Raw genomic sequence first — 14,360 nt, 5'->3', positions numbered from 1 at the left:
CTCACAGCACAAAGACTCAATAAGGTTCTCACAGCACAAAGACTCAATAAGGTTCTCACAGCACAAAGACCCAATAAGGTTCTCACAGCACAAAGACTCAATAAGGTTCTCACAGCACAAAGACTCAATAAGGTTCTCACAGCACAAAGACTCAATAAGGTTCTCACAGCACAAAGACTCAATAAGTTTCTCACAGCACAAAGACTCAATAAGGTTCTCACAGCACAAATACTCACTAAGGTTCTCACAACACAAAGACTCATTACGGTTCTCACAGCACACAGACTCAATGTTCTCACAACACAAAGACTCAATAAGGTTCTCACAGCACAAAGACTCAATAAGGTTCTCACAGCACAAATACTCACTAAGGTTCTCACAACACAAAGACTCATTACGGTTCTCACAGCACACAGACTCAATGTTCTCACAACACAAAGACTCAATAAGGTTCTCACAGCACAAAGACTCAATACGGTTCTCACAGCACAAAGACTCAATAAGGTTCTCACAGCACAAAGACTCAATAAGGTTCTCACAGCACAAAGACTCAATAAGGTTCTCACAGCACAAAGACTCAATAAGGTTCTCACAACACAAAGACTCAGTAAGGTTTCACAGCACAAAGTCTCAATAAGGTTCTCACAGCACAAATACTCAATAAGGTTCTCACAACACAAAGACTCAATAAGGTTCTCACAGCACAAAGACTCAATAAGGTTCTCACAGCACAAAGACTCAATAAGGTTCTCACAGCACAAAGACTCAATAAGGTTCTCACAGCACAAAGACTCAATAAGGTTCTCACAACACAAAGACTCAGTAAGGTTTCACAGCACAAATACTCAATAAGGTTCTCACAGCACAAAGACTCAATAAGTTTCTCATTGTTGCTGCAGCTGATCACTTTGTGATACTGTAGTTTGTCCGCCATGTACTGGAGGTTGGCGTAGGGTTTTGCAGAGACATGTGTCCCTATCCTGGACTGTTGGCTTGACAACCCAAATAGGATGTCTTTTGCAGAATTCACAGTAGGAAATTTGAATTTGTGAATATTCCCTCTTAAACTTCTGATAAAGGAAGTGGTGACTTCTGATAAAGGAAGTGGTGACTTCTGATAAAGGAAGTGGTGACTTCTGATAAAGGAAGTGGTGACTTCTGATAAAGGAAGTGGTGACTTCTGATAAAGGAAGTGGTGACTTCTGATAAAGGTTCTGAAATGTGCCGTTCAAGAAGCGCTGCTGCTTTTTCTTCTTGGTCCTTGTCAGTGTGTCATTTTCCCCTGTTGTTGCTCTGCTGTTGTCATCACGTTCATAGAATCTAGTGATCTTCTCTTCTGTGGCTGTGCTAATTATATTACACTGATTTTTCCTGGAGTATTGAAGACTTGATGGCCTGTTTTCATTTGCCCTCATTGCTTTTGCTGAAAATCCTAATTCTCTGTTTGCAGCTTCGACCAGGCCATACTTTCTCAGGATGTTGCCTCTGAGCATTTTTGAAGCCACTTGTTTGTCCTTGGCACATTTTTTTATACTTTTGTTTTGACTTTGCAATTATGGCATTTTGAAACAATAAAATCCTTCTCTAGTTTTTCGGAGTTCCCTTAATTTGCTGTTTTGTCTTTGGGGAATCTTGTCTCTCCATTTTGTTCATCAGTCGATCATACCTTTTTTTGTATTTCTCAGCTTTCCGTAAAGCATTATCAAGTTTGACATTTGTCATACTAAGATCTCTGCATGCTTTTGAGCGACCTCTTCCAACTTTTTTCCTTCCAGCAAGTATTGGACTTCTCATTCCTGTTGCAGATGATGAGGAAGGGGTATCAGGGTGTGCATCAGGGGCAGGTATGATGGCCTCATGTTCTGGCTGCAAGTGGTGACTGAGGTGATGTGTTGCCTGATAAGCAGGTCTCCATTGCAACGATTCTCTTTAAAGTCTGTCTTCTATTCCGTTGGTTACATTTTCATTGCCTTCTCTTGTTTCCTTGTTCTCGCTTTGTAAGCTCAGAGATTTCACTTCTCCCTTCTCTTTTTTCTTCCAATATCTCTTCCTGTCTTTTTGAAGATGTTCCTGGTATCATATAGGATCATTTTTAAATTTTGTTTCTATATGTCTGTGACCTCTGTGCTGTTTTATGTGGCATATTCTAAAAATAAAGACAAATACTACTTCGTTCTCAACTTGGAGCATTTTCTAGATTAAATTCATTTAAAACAAGATTAAATAAGCCTAAAGTTTTTTTTAAAGTAAAGTAAAAACTAATGAGATAATGGATTTTTGTAATTTCCACCACTTTCTGTCATTTCCCCCACAATTAAGTTTGTGATGGAAATGACTGTGATGGAAATTACATTTCTACAGTTTCTGGAAAAAATTGACAGACTGATTAGCATGCTTTGGTTAGTATTACAGCTAGAATATTGTTTACACTAAATACATGAATATACTTTTTATTTTTAAAGTTCTACCACAAATTAAAGAAATTATAGCCTGTTTGGAAATGACTGACAATTAAAATATTCTCTACACAAGCAATATTTACCAAATTTTTTCTTCAACTTCTGGACATGACATCTGGACAACTGTCCACCGCAGCCATGTTCTTCAGTGTCACAATACGTTTCCATGGTAACTCAATTAACATTCTCTTGAAAAAACTTTATTAATGAGGAATTTGTCTTCAGTGGTGGAAATGACACCACTCCCAAAGGACAGGTATATTTTGTGTAAAAAACAATATAAAGGGCATACTCACAATAAATATTGATATAGATTGTATTTAATTGACTCTTTCTGTAGTACATAACATTATATAATGTGTAATTGTTCATGTTTTCTCATAGAAAAACATAGTAGAAGCTTAAAAGTCTGAGTCAGGGACCAGGGCAAAATAGTGAAACAGGTATAAAATGCATCTGAAAAGTAGTTAAACTACTTGATAGAGAGGTGTTTAAAAAAGTATGGGGTGATTCCAGTGTGAACTTAACATACAAATATTTGTATTTGTTTTATATTTTATTAAATCCCCAAAATTGACCCGAGGACATAGAAGTGCCTGTAGTTGCAAAAGCACGCATCTATGTTTCTAGGGGGAATTCTGCCAGTCTCTACAGTGGTTTATAGGGGGAATTCTGCCAGTCTCTATAGTGGTTTATAGGGGAATTCTGCCAGTCTCTACAGTGGTTTATAGGGGAATTCTGCCAGTCTCTACAGTGGTTTATAGGGGGAATTCTGCCAGTCTCTATAGTGGTTTATAGGGGGAATTCTGCCAGTCTCTACAGTGGTTTATAGGGGAATTCTGCCAGTCTCTACAGTGGTTTCTAGGGGGAATTCTGCCAGTCTCTACAGTGGTTTCTAGGGGGAATTCTGCCAGTCTCTACAGTGGTTTCTAGGGGGAATTCTGCCAGTCTCTACAGTGGTTTCTAGGGGGAATTCTGCCAGTCTCTACAGTGGTTTCTAGGGGGAATTCTGCCAGTCTCTACAGTGGTTTATAGGGGATTTCTGCCAGTCTCTATAGTGGTTTATAGGGGAATTCTGCCAGTCTCTACAGTGGTTTATAGGGGGAATTCTGCCAGTCTCTACAGTGGTTTATAGGGGAATTCTGCCAGTCTCTACAGTGGTTTATAGGGGGAATTCTGCCAGTCTCTACAGTGGTTTATAGGGGGAATTCTGCCAGTCTCTACAGTGGTTTATAGGGGGAATTCTGCCAGTCTCTACAGTGGTTTCTAGGGGGAATTCTGCCAGTCTCTACAGTGGTTTATAGGGGATTTCTGCCAGTCTCTACAGTGGTTTATAGGGGGAATTCTGCCAGTCTCTACAGTGGTTTATAGGGGAATTCTGCCAGTCTCTACAGTGGTTTATAGGGGGAATTCTGCCAGTCTCTACAGTGGTTTATAGGGGGAATTCTGCCAGTCTCTATAGTGGTTTATAGGGGGAATTCTGCCAGTCTCTACAGTGGTTTATAGGGGGAATTCTGCCAGTCTCTATAGTGGTTTATAGGGGGAATTCTGCCAGTCTCTATAGTGGTTTATAGGGGGAATTCTGCCAGTCTCTATAGTGGTTTATAGGGGGAATTCTGCCAGTCTCTACAGTGGTTTATAGGGGGAATTCTGCCAGTCTCTACAGTGGTTTATAGGGGAATTCTGCCAGTCTCTACAGTGGTTTATAGGGGGAATTCTGCCAGTCTCTACAGTGGTTTATAGGGGGAATTCTGCCAGTCTCTATAGTGGTTTATAGGGGGAATTCTGCCAGTCTCTACAGTGGTTTATAGGGGAATTCTGCCAGTCTCTACAGTGGTTTATAGGGGAATTCTGCCAGTCTCTACAGTGGTTTATAGGGGGAATTCTGCCAGTCTCTACAGTGGTTTATAGGGGGAATTCTGCCAGTCTCTACAGTGGTTTATAGGGGGAATTCTGCCAGTCTCTATAGTGGTTTATAGGGGGAATTCTGCCAGTCTCTACAGTGGTTTATAGGGGGAATTCTGCCAGTCTCTATAGTGGTTTATAGGGGGAATTCTGCCAGTCTCTATAGTGGTTTATAGGGGGAATTCTGCCAGTCTCTACAGTGGTTTATAGGGGGAATTCTGCCAGTCTCTACAGTGGTTTATAGGGGGAATTCTGCCAGTCTCTACAGTGGTTTATAGGGGGAATTCTGCCAGTCTCTACAGTGGTTTATAGGGGGAATTCTGCCAGTCTCTACAGTGGTTTATAGGGGGAATTCTGCCAGTCTCTATAGTGGTTTATAGGGGGAATTCTGCCAGTCTCTACAGTGGTTTATAGGGGGAATTCTGCCAGTCTCTATAGTGGTTTATAGGGGGAATTCTGCCAGTCTCTACAGTGGTTTATAGGGGGAATTCTGCCAGTCTCTATAGTGGTTTATAGGGGGAATTCTGCCAGTCTCTACAGTGGTTTATAGGGGGAATTCTGCCAGTCTCTATAGTGGTTTATAGGGGGAATTCTGCCAGTCTCTACAGTGGTTTATAGGGGGAATTCTGCCAGTCTCTATAGTGGTTTATAGGGGGAATTCTGCCAGTCTCTACAGTGGTTTATAGGGGGAATTCTGCCAGTCTCTACAGTGGTTTATAGGGGGAATTCTGCCAGTCTCTACAGTGGTTTATAGGGGGAATTCTGCCAGTCTCTACAGTGGTTTATAGGGGGAATTCTGCCAGTCTCTATAGTGGTTTATAGGGGAATGCTGCCAGTCTCTACAGTGGTTTATAGGGGGAATTCTGCCAGTCTCTACAGTGGTTTATAGGGGGAATTCTGCCAGTCTCTACAGTGGTTTATAGGGGGAATTCTGCCAGTCTCTACAGTGGTTTATAGGGGAATTCTGCCAGTCTCTACAGTGGTTTATAGGGGGAATTCTGCCAGTCTCTATAGTGGTTTATAGGGGGAATTCTGCCAGTCTCTACAGTGGTTTATAGGGGGAATTCTGCCAGTCTCTATAGTGGTTTATAGGGGAATTCTGCCAGTCTCTACAGTGGTTTATAGGGGGAATTCTGCCAGTCTCTACAGTGGTTTATAGGGGGAATTCTGCCAGTCTCAACAGTGGTTTATAGGGGGAATTCTGCCAGTCTCTACAGTGGTTTATAGGGGAATTCTGCCAGTCTCTACAGTGGTTTATAGGGGGAATTCTGCCAGTCTCTACAGTGGTTTATAGGGGGAATTCTGCCAGTCTCTACAGTGGTTTATAGGGGGAATTCTGCCAGTCTCTATAGTGGTTTATAGGGGAATTCTGCCAGTCTCTACAGTGGTTTATAGGGGGAATTCTGCCAGTCTCTATAGTGGTTTATAGGGGGAATTCTGCCAGTCTCTACAGTGGTTTCTAGGGGGAATTCTGCCAGTCTCTACAGTGGTTTCTAGGGGGAATTCTGCCCGTCTCTACAGTGGTTTCTAGGGGGAATTCTGCCAGTCTCTACAGTGGTTTATAGGGGGAATTCTGCCAGTCTCTACAGTGGTTTATAGGGGGATTTCTGCCAGTCTCTACAGTGGTTTATAGGGGGAATTCTGCCAGTCTCTACAGTGGTTTATAGGGGGAATTCTGCCAGTCTCTATAGTGGTTTATAGGGGGAATTCTGCCAGTCTCTATAGTGGTTTATAGGGGGATTTCTGCCAGTCTCTACAGTGGTTTATAGGGGAATTCTGCCAGTCTCTACAGTGGTTTATAGGGGGAATTCTGCCAGTCTCTACAGTGGTTTATAGGGGGAATTCTGCCAGTCTCTATAGTGGTTTATAGGGGGAATTCTGCCAGTCTCTACAGTGGTTTATAGGGGGAATTCTGCCAGTCTCTACAGTGGTTTATAGGGGGAATTCTGCCAGTCTCTACAGTGGTTTATAGGGGGAATTCTGCCAGTCTCTACAGTGGTTTATAGGGGGAATTCTGCCAGTCTCTACAGTGGTTTATAGGGGGAATTCTGCCAGTCTCTATAGTGGTTTATAGGGGGAATTCTGCCAGTCTCTACAGTGGTTTATAGGGGGATTTCTGCCAGTCTCTACAGTGGTTTATAGGGGAATTCTGCCAGTCTCTACAGTGGTTTATAGGGGGAATTCTGCCAGTCTCTACAGTGGTTTATAGGGGGAATTCTGCCAGTCTCTATAGTGGTTTATAGGGGGAATTCTGCCAGTCTCTACAGTGGTTTATAGGGGGAATTCTGCCAGTCTCTACAGTGGTTTATAGGGGGAATTCTGCCAGTCTCTACAGTGGTTTATAGGGGGAATTCTGCCAGTCTCTACAGTGGTTTATAGGGGGAATTCTGCCAGTCTCTACAGTGGTTTATAGGGGGAATTCTGCCAGTCTCTATAGTGGTTTATAGGGGGAATTCTGCCAGTCTCTACAGTGGTTTATAGGGGGAATTCTGCCAGTCTCTACAGTGGTTTATAGGGGGAATTCTGCCAGTCTCTACAGTGGTTTATAGGGGGAATTCTGCCAGTCTCTATAGTGGTTTATAGGGGAATTCTGCCAGTCTCTACAGTGGTTTATAGGGGGAATTCTGCCAGTCTCTACAGTGGTTTATAGGGGGAATTCTGCCAGTCTCTATAGTGGTTTATAGGGGGAATTCTGCCAGTCTCTATAGTGGTTTATAGGGGGAATTCTGCCAGTCTCTACAGTGGTTTATAGGGGGAATTCTGCCAGTCTCTATAGTGGTTTATAGGGGGAATTCTGCCAGTCTCTACAGTGGTTTATAGGGGGAATTCTGCCAGTCTCTACAGTGGTTTATAGGGGGAATTCTGCCAGTCTCTACAGTGGTTTATAGGGGGAATTCTGCCAGTCTCTACAGTGGTTTATAGGGGGAATTCTGCCAGTCTCTATAGTGGTTTATAGGGGGAATTCTGCCAGTCTCTACAGTGGTTTATAGGGGGAATTCTGCCAGTCTCTACAGTGGTTTATAGGGGGAATTCTGCCAGTCTCTACAGTGGTTTATAGGGGGAATTCTGCCAGTCTCTATAGTGGTTTATAGGGGGAATTCTGCCAGTCTCTACAGTGGTTTATAGGGGGAATTCTGCCAGTCTCTACAGTGGTTTATAGGGGGAATTCTGCCAGTCTCTACAGTGGTTTATAGGGGGAATTCTGCCAGTCTCTATAGTGGTTTATAGGGGGAATTCTGCCAGTCTCTACAGTGGTTTATAGGGGGAATTCTGCCAGTCTCTACAGTGGTTTATAGGGGGAATTCTGCCAGTCTCTATAGTGGTTTATAGGGGGAATTCTGCCAGTCTCTACAGTGGTTTATAGGGGGAATTCTGCCAGTCTCTACAGTGGTTTATAGGGGGAATTCTGCCAGTCTCTACAGTGGTTTATAGGGGGAATTCTGCCAGTCTCTATAGTGGTTTATAGGGGGAATTCTGCCAGTCTCTACAGTGGTTTATAGGGGGAATTCTGCCAGTCTCTACAGTGGTTTATAGGGGGAATTCTGCCAGTCTCTACAGTGGTTTATAGGGGGAATTCTGCCAGTCTCTACAGTGGTTTATAGGGGGAATTCTGCCAGTCTCTACAGTGGTTTATAGGGGGAATTCTGCCAGTCTCTATAGTGGTTTATAGGGGGAATTCTGCCAGTCTCTACAGTGGTTTATAGGGGGAATTCTGCCAGTCTCTACAGTGGTTTATAGGGGGAATTCTGCCAGTCTCTACAGTGGTTTATAGGGGGAATTCTGCCAGTCTCTATAGTGGTTTATAGGGGGAATTCTGCCAGTCTCTACAGTGGTTTATAGGGGGAATTCTGCCAGTCTCTACAGTGGTTTATAGGGGGAATTCTGCCAGTCTCTACAGTGGTTTATAGGGGGAATTCTGCCAGTCTCTACAGTGGTTTATAGGGGGAATTCTGCCAGTCTCTATAGTGGTTTATAGGGGGAATTCTGCCAGTCTCTACAGTGGTTTATAGGGGGAATTCTGCCAGTCTCTACAGTGGTTTATAGGGGGATTTCTGCCAGTCTCTACAGTGGTTTCTAGGGGGAATTCTGCCAGTCTCTATAGTGGTTTATAGGGGGAATTCTGCCAGTCTCTACAGTGGTTTCTAGGGGGAATTCTGCCAGTCTCTACAGTGGTTTCTAGGGGGAATTCTGCCAGTCTCTACAGTGGTTTATAGGGGGAATTCTGCCAGTCTCTACAGTGGTTTCTAGGGGGAATTCTGCCAGTCTCTACAGTGGTTTATAGGGGGAATTCTGCCAGTCTCTACAGTGGTTTCTAGGGGGAATTCTGCCAGTCTCTACAGTGGTTTATAGGGGGAATTCTGCCAGTTTCTATAGTGGTTTCTAGGGGGAATTCTGCCAGTCTCTACAGTGGTTTATAGGGGGAATTCTGCCAGTCTATATAGTGGTTTCTAGGGGGAATTCTGCCAGTCTCTACAGTGGTTTATAGGGGGAATTCTGCCAGTCTCTATAGTGGTTTCTAGGGGGAATTCTGCCAGTCTCTATAGTGGTTTCTAGGGGGAATTCTGCCAGTCTCTACAGTGGTTTATAGGGGAATTCTGCCAGTCTCTACAGTGGTTTATAGGGGGAATTCTGCCAGTCTCTACAGTGGTTTATAGGGGAATTCTGCCAGTCTCTACAGTGGTTTATAGGGGGAATTCTGCCAGTTTCTATAGTGGTTTATAGGGGGATTTCTGCCAGTCTTTATAGTGGTTTCTAGGGGGAATTCTGCCAGTCTCTACAGTGGTTTATAGGGGATTTCTGCCAGTTTCTATAGTGGTTTATAGGGGGATTTCTGCCAGTCTTTATAGTGGTTTATAGGGGGAATTCTGCCAGTCTCTACAGTGGTTTATAGGGGGATTTCTGCCAGTCTCTACAGTGGTTTATAGGGGGAACTCTGCCAGTCTCTATATATATTCATTCTATCTATATTGCTTCCCGTCTCCCAGCGTCTGGTGTTACGGCACCGTTACAGAATGCAGACACCACAATTGGAAGCATCAGGGAATTTTTTTGGTTTTTGCTGGTGATGTCGGGGTCCGGGTGCCACTGCCGAAGCAACCGAAGATGCCTCAGCTGGCTCATTTGGCTCACAAGCCTCGGTTTGCTCGTCAGGCTCCCACGCCTCAGCCGGCTCGTCGGGCTCCCACGCCTCAGCCGGCTCGTTGTGCTCCCACGCCTCAGCCGGCTCGTCGGGCTCCCACGCCTCAGCCGGCTCGTCGGGCTCCCACGCCTCAGCCGGCTCGTCGGGCTCCCACGCCTCAGCCAGCTCGTCGGGCTCCCACGCCTCAGCCGGCTCGTCGGGCTCCCACGCCTCAGCCGGCTCGTCGGGCTCCCACGCCTCAGCCGGCTCGTCGGGCTCCCACGTCTTCGCCAGCTTGCCGGGCTCCCATGCCTCGGCAGGCACGTCAGGCTCGCCCAGGTAGGATGCCAAGTGGCGCCCCTAGAGGGGAGGGTACTGTCAAATCTGCTCCCGTTCCCCTTTATGGCACTAGAGGTCTCCAGGCTGCTCGTCATTACCCACACCTATCACCATCGTTATGCCACCAGCACTTCATCACTCACCTGGACTCTATCACATCATTGATTGCCTCCCCTATATCTGTCACTTCCTCAGTTTCATTCCCAAGTCTGCATCCCGTGTTTTGTTTCTCTTGTCCAGACGCTGTTCTTGTTCAGTTTCATGTCTATTTATTATTAAAACTTCTTAGGGCTAGGCCTCTTTTTTCCCCATTTCCGCCTGAATGACGTGCCCAAAGTAAACTGCCTATAGCACAGGCCCTGAAGCCAGGATATGCATATAATTGGTACCATTGGAAATAAAACACTTTGAAGTTTGTAGAAATGTTAAAATAATGTAGGAGAATATAACACAATAGATATGGTAGGAGAAAATCCAAAGAAAAACCCAACTGAATTAATTGTTTTGAGAAACCATCCTCTTAGAAATGCAAGAGAAAGGTCATATTGTAAATATGGCTTCCACGTGGTGTCAGCAGTCTATGTTCAAGGTTTCAAGCTTTTAACTTCAAAAACGAATAAGAAATAACAGTTTTAGTAGAAGGACACCGTCTTGGAAATCCGTGTTTGCGCTTGCCATGAAGAGATTACGCACCTGATAAAATCGTTTTCCTATTGAACATACTTCTTTCCGAAATAAATATAATAGTTTGATTACATTTTAGGGAATCTGAGGAGTAAATAGAAACGTATTTTGACTTGTTGAAACAAAGTTTAGGGGTAGATACACTTATGTGTACCTAAATGTTTAAAATCCATAATATTTATTAGAATGTATTAGATTTGCACGCCCTCCAGTTACACTGGAAGTTGTCCCGCTAGTGGGACACTAAATCCTCATCTTGTACTTGCTTCCCATCTCCCGGAGATACAGAACCGTTACATACAATTCCTGGAAGAAAAAAAAAATTATAAATTTTTTTAACCTTTAGTTAACTAGGCAAGTCAGTTAATAAGAACAAATTCTTATTTTCAATGAAGGCCTAGGAACAGTGGGTTAACTGCCTTGTTCAGGGCCAGAACTACAGTCTTGCAATCTTTCAATTACAAGTCCTACGCTCTAACCACTAGGCTACCTGCCACCCAAGCAAGCTGGCTAAGGTCTGGTCCGGAGACAGCAGAACGTCCAGAGCTGCCGACTTGTTTTAGTACAAATTGTCATCCAAATCTAGGTTAGAGATCGTGCTTCTGATGTCCAGAAGCTGTATTCGGTCATATGAAAATGTTGGAGACGTTATGAATAAAAAAAGGCTAAGATAAGTGTCAAATAAATAATTGTTGCTGGTTAGGAGCCGTAAACAGCTTACCATTCTTAACATAGTATGAGACAAATTATACGGACGTTGCTGTAGTATCTCATCTCTCTTTGTCTTCTCGGTCTCTCTTTTTGAGACAAATTATATGGATGTTTGTATAGAATCTCATCTCTCTTTGTCTCTCTCTGTCTCTCTTTTTGAGACAAATTATATGGATGTTTGTATAGTATCTCATCTCTCTTTGTCTCTCTCTGTCTCTCTTTTTGAGACAAATTATATGGATGTTTGTATAGAATCTCATCTCTCTTTGTCTCTCTCTGTCTCTCTCTCTCTGAGACATATTATATGGAGGTTTGTATAGTATCTTGGGGTTCGTTCAATTCTCCTATTCCCTGGTATTTATGAATTCAATGTAAATTGATGCAAGGTTAATACTCTCCTGATAAAATGAGCAATGTTATTCATATATTATAATCTTTCGAATGTTAATATGAAAAGAAAATCCCACCTGACTCGAGACCTTTTCTTGGTCTCCTTGAGAGTGCTTAGCAGTCTTAGAGCTGGGACCAGACCACCATAGATAGTGTGACTCTGGAGAGGTTCTAAAATGTCATCTTTAATACGCAGAAAGACATGCGGAGGAGCTAGGGCTTGTGGTTAGAGCTCAGGGATAAAGGAACAGTCACTACCCGAAGACAAATAAGAATGATAAAAGCTGCACGTGGTCACCATGAGAGGTATAGGATAAACAACAAATCTAGTAAAGGCATAGATCACAAAATAGTTTCAAACTGTAACTGTTGTTCAACCTTATTCCATCAATAGTTTAAAATTATAACTGTTGTTCAACCTTATTCCACCAATAGTTTAAAATTATAACTGTTGTTCAACCTTATTCCACCAATAGTTTAAAACTAGTAGGAGAGATCGACTCAAGCTCTATTTAGATGGGGAGCGGTGAACACCAATATTCAAGTCTTTTGCACAGATTTTCAATTGGATTCAAGTCTTTTCTTTGTCTGGGCCACTGAAGGACTTTCACATTCTTGTTCTGAAGGCCATTCCAGCGCTGCGTTGAATCTTCGCCCCCCGGTATAACGTCCTTTGCACTTTGAAGCAGATTCACATCAAGGATTTGCCTCTTATTTGGCTTCATGCATTGTTCCCTCGATCCTGACTAGTATCTCAGTCCCTGCTGCTGAAAAGCCTCCCCATAGCATGATGCTGCCGCCACCATGCTTCAAGGTAGGGATGGTGTTAGGTGAGTAATGAGCTGTGCCTGGTTTTCTCCAGACATATTGTGTTTCTTCAGACCAAAGAATCTTTTGCCTTATGGCCTGAATCTTTCAAGTGCATTTTTTGTTCAACTCCAGGCATGCTGTCATGTGCCTTTTTTCTCAGGAGTTGCTTCAGTCTGGCCGCTCTCCCATAAAAGCCCAGATTGGTGAATTGCTGTAGAGATTGTTGTTCTTCTGACAGGTTATCCCATCGCAGCCAAGGATCTATGTAGTTCTGTCAGAGTGGTCATTGGGTTCTTGGTCACCTCCCTGTCCAAGGTCCTTCTTGCCTGGTTGTTCAGTTCGGTCAGATAACCAGCTCTAGGCAGAGTATTGTTTTCCCTTTAAAAATCCCAATGATGGAGACCACTGTTCTCTTGGAAACTTTTAAGTTGTATCGACATCTCAAGGATGATGAAAGGAAATTGGATTCAATGTGGAGTGTGATAGCATAGGGGTGTGAATATTTATGTAAATTCGTCATTTCTGCATTTCATTTTCAAAAAAATCTGCAAACATTTTGAAAACGCTGTTTTCACTTTGTAATTATGTTGTATTATGTGTAGATGAGTATGAATACTTTCTGAAGGCACTGTATATGGTCAAACATAGTGCACTACTTAGGGAATAGGGTGTTCTGGTCTAAAGTAGTGCACTACTTAAGGAATAGGGTGCCCTGGTCTAAAGTGGTGCACTACTTAGGGAATAGGGTGTTCTGGTCTAAAGTAGTGCACTACTTAGGGAATAGGGTGCCCTGGTCTAAAGTAGTGCACTACTTAGGGAATAGGGTGCCATTTGGGACCTAGTTTGGATACAGAAGCTATATCACTAGCCACACTACTATCCACTCTATCACAGTGGATAAATTACTACAGTTAATGGCCAATTAAATACCAGCTACTTCCTCCAGGCTTTCTCTATGGTAGTGAATCATGATGACAGTGTGGTGGGGAACTATGTGTGTGTGTGCATGCTTGTGTGTGTGTCTGTGTGTTCACGTGTGTGTGTGTATCACCATTACCATACCCCCCCCCCCCCCATTCTAGTCTTCCACTGACCTGGTGTCCTCCGTCTAGTCTTCCCTGACCAGGTGTCCTCATTCTAGTCTTCCACTGACCAGGTGTCCTCATTCTAGTCTTCCCTGACCAGGTGTCCTAATTCTCATCTTCACCTGACAAGGTGTCCTAATTCTCGTCTTCCACTGACCAGGTGTCCTAATTCTAGTCTTGCCCTGACCAGGTGTCCTCATCCAGATGCTGAATCGAAGACAAATCAATAATGTGCATTCTTTCTCACAACTTGACGATGTTCAGACCACTCAGACTGAGTGAACACTTCAATATTCAGCCAACTTGATGGTTTAGTCCCTGAGGGAATTGTAGCCCCGGTTGACTAGACATACAGTTCAATATCAGACATAGGATCCTACTCAAATCGCGCCCTATACCCTATATAGCGCACTGGGCCTCGGTTAAGAGTAATGCACTATATAGGGAATAGGGTGCGATTTGGGAGGCTGTCATACATACAGTACTGTGTCTCGTTCTTATCACCCCCTGCGTGGTGCTATAGTTCTATAGAAATGTTCAGACTGTCATTGTTGATCACTTGGTGGTTTCAGACAGACATTTTTTTATATATTTTTTTATTTATTTAACCTTTATTTAACCAGGTAGGCAAGTTGAGAACAAGTTCTCATTTACAACTGCGACCTGGCCAAGATAAAGCAAAGCAGTTCGACACAAACAACAACACAGAGTTAAACATGGAGTAAAACAAACATACAGTCAATAATACAGTAGAAAAATAAATCTATATACAATGTGAGCAAATGAGGTGAGATAAGGGAGGTAAAGGCAAGAAAAGGCCATGGTGGCGAAGTAAATACAATATAGCAAGTAAAAGAC

The sequence above is a fragment of the Salvelinus alpinus genome, chromosome 21, assembly GCF_045679555.1.
Source record: "Salvelinus alpinus chromosome 21, SLU_Salpinus.1, whole genome shotgun sequence".
Taxonomy (NCBI): Eukaryota; Metazoa; Chordata; class Actinopteri; order Salmoniformes; family Salmonidae; genus Salvelinus; species Salvelinus alpinus.
This window is presented reverse-complemented; position numbering follows the sequence as displayed.